The sequence below is a fragment of the Camellia sinensis genome, chromosome 3 (genome assembly GCF_055761805.1).
Source record: "Camellia sinensis isolate YWXY chromosome 3, ASM5576180v1, whole genome shotgun sequence".
NCBI lineage: Eukaryota > Viridiplantae > Streptophyta > Magnoliopsida > Ericales > Theaceae > Camellia > Camellia sinensis.
In genome coordinates this window covers 171664586-171672578 of record NC_138963.1, presented here as the reverse complement: position 1 = coordinate 171672578, position 7993 = coordinate 171664586, and positions in this window count along the sequence as shown.

The following is a 7993-nucleotide window of genomic DNA, read 5'->3' as shown; positions in this document are numbered from 1 at the left end:
AATCATGGTTTAGAGGCTAATCATAGAACGGGGTTGTTACACAAATTCAGGTATCGTTGCCACATCTCATCTTCTTTTCCTAAGTGGCTTCTTTCCTATAATATTCCCTCCATTCTACTTTTACCATCGGAATTGATCTATTTCTCAGCTGCTTTCACCTGTCAGTTAATAATTTGCACTAGCCATTCTTCGTAGATCATATCTTCATCTAGAGCAATTCGGTGATATTCAATTATATGGAATGGATCTTTAAGATAGCCTCGAAGCATAGACACATGAAATACGTTGTATATTTGTTCCATTCTCGGTGGTAAGGTGATTCGGTAAGCAACATGATCCAAATTTTCAAGAATTTAGAACGGTCTAATATAACGAGGAGTGAGTTTTCCTTTTCTAGCGAATCTTGTTTGCCCATTCATCGGTGTTAATTTGATAAACACATGATCTCCCACTTCATACTCTAAATCTCTTCTTCGCTTATCTGCATAACTCTTCTGTTGGCTTTGTGTAATTTTGAGCTGTTGTTGAATGATCTTTATCTTTTCAGTTGTTTATTGCACAAGTTCTGTCCCATATATAGCCTTATCACTAACTTCAGTCCAACAAACTGGAGATCTACACTTTCTACCATACAGTGCCTCATATGGCGCCATATTAATGCTAGTGTGAAAACTATTATTATAAGCAAATTCAGCCAATGGCAAATATGTTTCCTAGTTGCCTTGGAATTCCAACACACACATACGAAGCATGTCCTCTAAAGTGTGAATAGTTCTCTTTGTTTGTTCGTCAATTTGCGGATGAAATGTTGTGCTGAACCTTAACTCTATTCCCATTGCATTCTGTAAACTATGTCAAAATCTAGAAACAAATTTAAGATCCCTATTTGATACAATAGACACTGGAACCCTATATAAATGGATAATCTCATTAATGTAAATGGTGTCAAGTTTATAAGCATTAAATGAGGTTTTCACAGCAAGAAAATGAGTAAATTTTGTCAATCTATCAACTATAACCCAAATAGCATTCATACCTTTAGATGTTCGAGGTAGATCGACGATGAAGTTCATGGTTATGTGCTCTCATTTCCATTATGGAATAGGAAGAGACTAAAGCAAGCCCACCAATTTTTCATGCTTCGCTTATACTTGTTGACATTGTAGGCATTTGGAATTGGATTCGGCAATCTCTCTTTTCGTATTGGGCCACCAATACACCATCTTCAAATGTTGATACATTTTGGTATTCCTTGGGTGCATAGCAAACATCGAATTGTGAGCTTCTTCTAGGATTCTTCTTTTTAGTTTCGTGTCATTAGGAACACAAAGTCTCCCCTAAATTTCAATGCTGAGTCTTCAATTATGAATCCTGGTTTAGGTTTGGCTTCAAACTCATCACAAATCCTCTTCAGAAACTCATTGTTCATTTGCTTTTGTTTGATCTCTTTGATAATTGCCGGTTGTGCAGACATTGCGGCTATTAAACCATTTTGTTCAAAAGGTACCACTTCTATTTCAAGCTTTTCAAATTCTTGTAGAACCTCTTTCTGATCTGTAAGCAAGCAGGCTAAACTTCTCATATTCTTTCTACTAAGTGCATCTGCCATGGTATTGGCCTTGCCCGAATCTGTAAATCATAGTCCTTGATCAATTCAAGCCACCGCCTCTGTCCCATGTTTAATTCATTCTGTGTGAAAAAGTACTTCAAGCTTTTATGATCTGTGTACACTTCACATTTAGGCCCATACAAATAATGCCGCCATATTTTCAATGCAAACACAACTGCTACAAGCTCTAAGTCGCGTGTTAGGTAATTCCTCTTATGTGGTCTCAACTGTCGAGAGGCATATGCAATCACTGCGTCATTCTACATTAAAACACAACCCAAACCTTTATAAGATGCATCACTATAAATTACAAATCCTTCGATACTTGAGGGTATAGTAAGGATTGGAACAGTGGTCAATCTTGTTTTCAATTTTTGAAAAGCTGATTCCCTTTGTTCTGTCCACACAAATGGTTACCCTTTTCGAGTCAATTGGGTCAACGATACAACAATTTTTGAGAAGTCTCTAACAAATCTACGATAATTACCTGTCAATCCCATAAAACTGCGGATCTCGGTCACATTAGTCGGGGTAGGCCAATCAATAATTGTCTCTGTCTTATGAGGGTCAACAGAAATACCATTTTTATCAATGACATGTCCCAAAAATGCAATCTTATTTAACCACAATTCACACTTTTTGAATTTCCCATATAATTGTTTTTCTCTAAGTGTTTGGAGGGTCATTCTCAAGTGATGTTCATAGTCATTTCTACCTTTCGAATAGATCAAGATATCATCAATAAACACAATAATAAATTCATCTAAATTGTGGATTATCCAAGCTTCAAGCTCATCAATGTCGGTGATGGCGGTATAGGTACTTGTTCTGATCTTGATCTGCAATTAAATTCTTTACAGTTTAGATTTGATCTTCAATTGAATCCTGATGTGATGATGGTGCAGGAAAAATGACATTTGTGAAACGCCATCTTTCTAGAGAGTTTGAGTAAACATCAAAACGTAAGCATGTATATAGATGCATATTCATGTGTATATATATATATATATATATTGATAGTATAGATATGTGTAGTGAGATATAGATTAAGGAGAATTTTGATTTGCAGCAATGATTGGTATCGAAGTTTATTTACTGGATTTTTTCACCAACTGTGGATTTGATTCCCTCGATAATTATGAGGTATTTCGTTTCTGGAATTTGGTATAAGTTTGAAAATCACTGCATGTGATGTTTCTCGGGTTTTATTTGAGGTGTCATATTTGGTATAGTATTTACTTGGAGCTAGGTGTTGGTGTGGATGTGCTTGCATTTCTTGCATAAGTTAATAAAATTGTGTTTCGTTAGTTAAAATAATAGCTCCTAAGATCCGATTTTGCAATTTTAGTGAGATTGTGTACCTTTTAATATATAATTTTTTTTGGTGTGTTGATATTTTGTAGTCTACCATCTAGATTGTATTTTTACTCAAAAGGTCTCAGTTTCATTGTGACCTTAGATTTGGATTGTTGTTGGGATTGTTAAAAACATTGTTGAATCTGTGTTTGGGTAGAAAGAGGCTCAAATATGTGTTTTTGGTACAATTTTCTTCATTTCTCTCTTTTCCATTCTTGGATTTTTTTTTTTTTTTGGTTCAATAGATAGAAATTTTGTTGTATAGATAATTTTTTTGTTTGTTTGTTTGTTGTTGTTGTTGAATTTGAATAGATAGATTTTCAACAGATAGATTCATTATTGTTGTTGAATTTGAATTTTATTTGTAAAGTTAGTGGGAAGAGATAGAGAGTTTGAATAGATCGATTGCGACATACATATTTTTTCAATAAAAAATTTCAACAGATGGAATTTTTGAAAAAAATAATTTGAACAAGTAGAATTTCAATAGATGGGAATTGCAACAGATGAATTTTTTGAACAAATAATTTTAATAGATAAGGGAAGAAAATGAACAAATAGGAAAAAAAATTAGACATGTAAGGAAAATTTGAATTGAAAAGATTGAAAATTTGAACAGATAAGGTAAAAAAAAAAATGAACAGATAGAGGAAATTGAATAGATAGGGATAAATTTTGAACAAATAGGAAAAAAATTTAAACGGATAATCAATGAAAGTCAATAGATAAATTAAGACGTAAAATTGAAAACAAAATGTTCTTAAAAACAAACAAAAGAATTTTTTACCTGCCTTATACTTTCCTTAAATTGGATTTATCACAAATTTTCTCTTAAATTTTTTGTTTTTAGTTAATTTTTTTTAATATTTTAAGTATTTTTTTTTACTTTCTAGATGCACATAAAAAAGTAAAATATTCGTGAAAAATATTTAAAAATTTCAATAAATATATAAGAATACGAGAGTGTATTATTTTTTGTATTTGATGAATTTTTTAAAGATTTTTTTTCCATAAATATTACAATTTTTAAGTGTATCTAAGTTAGGTGCATTTAAATTTTTTTTTTTTAACTATTTAATTTTTTGACTGAAAAAAAAAACACGAAAAATAAAAAGCTTTTAATTTTTTCAAAAAGTGAGCTCAATTTTTTTGACACCAAACATAGTGATTATTTTTTTTAAAGATAAATTACAAATACATCTCATGAGGTCTTCTTAAAATATAATTTGTCTCATGTAGTTTTAGAAATTACAAAAAACCCATTTTTATAAATTTTTATTTAACATAATTAATCAAAAATTAAAATTCCTAAATACTTTTCTATACAATAATAAAATTAACTAGATTATTAACTCAAATGTATTTATGATAACATTAAAGATTGTTTATTAAATTTATAATTTACTGATAAAATAAGTCATTTGTTTGCAATTAGAAATTTAAATGGGCAAAACGCAGTTTCCATAATCACCTGGAAATCATAAGGTGTATTTTTATCCAGTTTTTTTTTTTTTTTTTTTATGTTTACTTTATAAGTTATTTGATAAATGATGACAAATGGAGACAAAAGATTTTAGGGTAAATTACATTGACACCCCCTTGAGTTTTGGTCAAATTACTACCCACCCCCAACGTTTTAGAAATTATATTTCCACCCTTGTGATTAATAGTCTCATTTCACAAATCCTCCTGTTTGTATAAAAGGTAAGAACTCCTAGTAGAAAAATAGAAGAAATTACATTAAAAAAAAAAGTAAAGGAAAGGGAAAAAGAAAAAGATAAAGTAAAACAAAGCAAAAAAAGAGAGAGCGCATAAGTTTAATGTCTTCATTCCGTCTAAATAATTACAATAATAAAGGGGTTAGTGTAATTTTTTAAAAATCAGGAGGTGATATGTATTAAATCAAAATCTCAAGGGATGTAAGTGTAATTTACCCAAGATTTTATTTGTATTTTTATTTTATAGGGTTTCATTTTCACCGAAAGCCGTTAGATTTTACAAGAAATAAATTGGTTGATTATTTATTTTTTTATGATATTGAGATTTCTCATTAAAATAGAAAATAACAAAATAAATTTTACTTGTATTCCTATGTCGCATATTTTTTATTTGTTTATAATAATCTAAACATGATAATAAAAAAGTATAATTATTTTAATATTTAATTTTCTCATCCCGCCATCTAAATAAATCATTAAGTTTTATTAATGCCATAGTTTAGAGTTTCGTGTTTTTTTTTTTTTTTTTAAACTTGTTTTTATGGTCAATTTTTAATTTTTATTTGTTTTGTCTAGTCAGCAACTTCAACCACTCTTTATTTTTCACTAACTAAAGTACGAAAAAAATACACTATTTATTTTACTTAATTACTTTAACTATTGTGTTATCTAACCACACTCTTTATTTTAGCTAATCATTCAAACTAACTTAATTAATTTTTAAAACAAAAAATACTAATTGTTGATATTTTACTAATATAAATTTGCAGTAATAATAAATTTGCCCATACAAACATACAAAACCTGTAGAATGAGGAGAAAAAAATATAAAATACAAAATAAGTTATTCTGTAATTCATCAAACAGAATTGAAAAAATATATAAAATTACTACATACACATATACATATATAAAATATATAAAATCCCAAATCCAAGACATGAATATACAAAAATCCAAGATATATACATACATATTTGTTTGGAGAGCCTCTGGAGCTCTTCAATTGTAATCACCAAAAAAGTAGGATGGTAAAGTAGCTAACCCAGTAACTAGCCTATTGAAGTTCAAAATTAGAGTTACATTGACTAAAATGGCTAATAAACCTTTTTTAACTATCCCCTTAGAGATACTCTAAGAAGATCCAACAATACTTTTGCCAAATTTGTTTGAAGATGCCGAATTTATTTGAAAATTTAGATAACATTTTGATTAGGGGTGGGCGCGGGTCGGTTGCGGCCACAGAACCTCCAATCCGCCATCCGTCCGCCAGATTGGCAGATTGGAGAAAATCAATCCGTATCCGTCCGCCAATCCAGCGGATGTGAATTGAGCGGATTGGCAGTTTGGTGGATGGATGCGAATCGGTTTAGCGGTTTAAGATTTTATAAATTTTCAACATAATTCAACTTGTGCACTTCCTAAAAAAGAAAAGAAAAGAAAGTATTATAGTCAATGACTTGAAAAACTATTACAATCACTGTATGTCTCATCCAAAAAAAGAAAGTCGAAACTTTAGAATATCACAATCACTGCATGACTCATCCACATAAAGTATTACAATCTGTGGTTCTTAAAATATAATAGCAACTCAAACCACCAAAACCATGAACAGGGCAGTAGCATATATTGTATGTCTCTGTATTGTTACATCTATATATGTTTTTGAAAACAAAAACCAACCATCATATATCATATTTTCTATTTATTATTTTTAGAGTTAAATTTAAAAACCAAAAAATATAGATAAATAATACGTTTATTTTTTTCAATTCAAAAAATATATTCAAGTTGAAAACTTTTTTTCAACACAATATTTAAACTCTTTTTCAATTGAAAACACAAACAAAATATTTAAACAAATTGAAAACATAAAGTCTTATAAATTATTAGGGGTGCTCTCGGTTTGGCGGTTCGGTTGCAGCCAAAGGAATCTTAAATCCGCCATCCGTCCGTCAAATTGGTGGATTGGAAAAAATCAATCCGCAACCGTCCGCTCGTCATCACGCATCCATCCAAAATGCGACGGATCGGTTCAGTTCGGTCAGTTTTGACGGATCGATATATCCACTATTCACCCCTAATTTTGACTGATATGAATAAAAATAAACACTCCAAACAAAAATGTCACATGGTTGATTTGATAATTCTAATGAATGTAAAATAAAGAAAATTAGGCAACATATCATAAAAACAAAATGTGATAGTTATTTACATCACATCTTATCACTAGAAATATAGAAAATATGTATATATGCAGGGCCGCCCCCGAGGACAGGCAAGAAAGGCCTGCGCCTTAGGCCTTTAAATTTGAACAGAAAAAGAGGCTCTCAAATATAATTTTGTGTTTTAGATATTAAAAAAAAAAAATTCAAATACTATAGGCCCAATTGAACTGATCGTGGTTCAATTGTAAGTTGCATATTGCTAAACTATAAAGTAACAAAACCAAATTTTTATTTTTTTTGACTATTTGTAATGATTGCTTCCTATCTTAATATATGAAAGTAAATTTTTATTTATAATTTTAATGATTATATGTGCAAGTAAATTTTTTTGTGATTACAAATAAATAAAAAAAAGTTGTTTTAACTTATCGTTTTATCCGTGAACTTTTTTTTTTTTTTAATATAACAGGGGTTTCATTTCTGAAATTCGCCTTGAGCCCCCTAAATCTCAAGACCAGCCCTGTATATATGGTATGTCCTACAACTGTATTGTATCATATAATTCGTTTTTTCTTATCTTATTCCCTACATTTTAAGATGGGTATCACCCCCAATAAGTCCGATATAATATATAACTTCTCGTATAAATGAGTCTCCATATATCATATATACAAAGAATACATATATATTTTGTAGAGTCCTAATAATATTAAGGGGTAAAATATTACATATAATTTTATTTATTATCTTATCTTCTAAATGTTACATAATAGCAGATAGTTTGAATGTGCATTTATTATATTAAAAAAATAAAGAAAATATCATAATGTTTGATTTTGAGTTTTAATTAGTATTTTTTTTAGATACACCTAATTTTTTAATGTACTTAAAAAAATAAAATATTTATACATTATAAAGAAATTTAAAAATATATATATAAGTTGGAAATATAGTGATTTTATGTATTTTTTTTTTATAAATTATATATTTTTTAAGTGTATATAATCTAGATTAAATAGATTTAAAAAGTAAAAATATTAATTAAAAATTAAAAATGCAAATTAAAAACTCATATTTTTTTTCTTAAAAACTCAAAACCAATCAGAATCAGAATAGATTGCCAATAATAACATTATTAAGCT